Below are 902 nucleotides of genomic sequence, written 5' to 3'. Positions count from 1 at the left end.
TCATGTATTTAAATCATCGTTTAATAAATACAAAGAAATTCAATTCAAGGACATACACAAAAGAGTCGACTTAAAAATGTCAGCGCTAAAAGGACACCCAAATTAATCAATTCAAACAAAAAGGCACCAACCGGATGGAGAAGACCCCGAATTTAAGCAAAAACAGCGTTTACCCTGCCGGAATCAACATTCAACATCATTGCTATTAAAAAGCTTAAACTTTGAACGGAAACTTCTACTGCATATAACAATGCAGGAGCCAGCAGAGATTTTAGGCGCAAACAGAGGATCTCACATTGGTCCCCACCCCAAAAAATCCAAAGTTCCAATTTTTTTTTTTGAGGGCTCCTTGGAAATCATCCTCATCCTCATCCTCACCCCCCTACAACACCCCTGGTGACGACAACACCCGTGTAGATGCAGAAAAAACACTCCATAGTTCAGTATAAACTTTACACAGGGCTACATAATAAGCAACAGCCCTGTGTCTTATGTCGATTGAAGAATTACGAGGCAATGCTTTCTTCTTCAGTAGTAACAGGCTGTATGCATGCCTCTTACGCCAGGGACACAAACTGAGATTAAAAAGGAAAATTAAATGAAAAATGCCCTGTGATCACAGTGCAGTACGCACACGTCCGATTGTGAGAAAGAGACGATAAACACTTAAATGATGTGAATTAAATGACCTGTGCAAGAGGTCAGAGGTCAGGGGTCAGACCTAAAGGAAGAGATGAGAGTCTAAGGCACCGGACTAAGTCGCGCTTCATTACGGGAGTTTCTGCGAGGTTGTAACACTGAAGACTCAGAAACGGGTGCTGCTGAAACTGCTGAATATTCATCTGCATACTCAGTATGCTCCTTTCAGCGTTAGAACGGTTAGTGATTCAGTACCAGACCCG

The 902-nt window shown here is 42.0% G+C and overlaps 1 protein-coding gene across 5 annotated transcripts in view; it reads right to left on the bottom strand.

Moving 5' to 3' along the window:
* Positions 1 to 902, bottom strand: part of hmgcl (3-hydroxy-3-methylglutaryl-CoA lyase) — an 8,408-nt gene continuing 7,506 nt past the window's right edge. For all 5 annotated transcript variants that reach the window (XM_061219089.1, XM_061219080.1, XM_061219060.1 and 2 more), the window contains one exon: positions 1 to 902. This exon is cut by the window's right edge and continues 451 nt beyond it. The gene's annotated coding sequence lies outside the window, so the exon portion shown is untranslated.

The sequence above is a fragment of the Conger conger genome, chromosome 1 (genome assembly GCF_963514075.1).
Source record: "Conger conger chromosome 1, fConCon1.1, whole genome shotgun sequence".
Taxonomy (NCBI): Eukaryota; Metazoa; Chordata; class Actinopteri; order Anguilliformes; family Congridae; genus Conger; species Conger conger.
The sequence above is the reverse complement of the archived record's forward strand: the minus strand, read 5'-3'. Positions and strand labels throughout refer to the sequence as shown.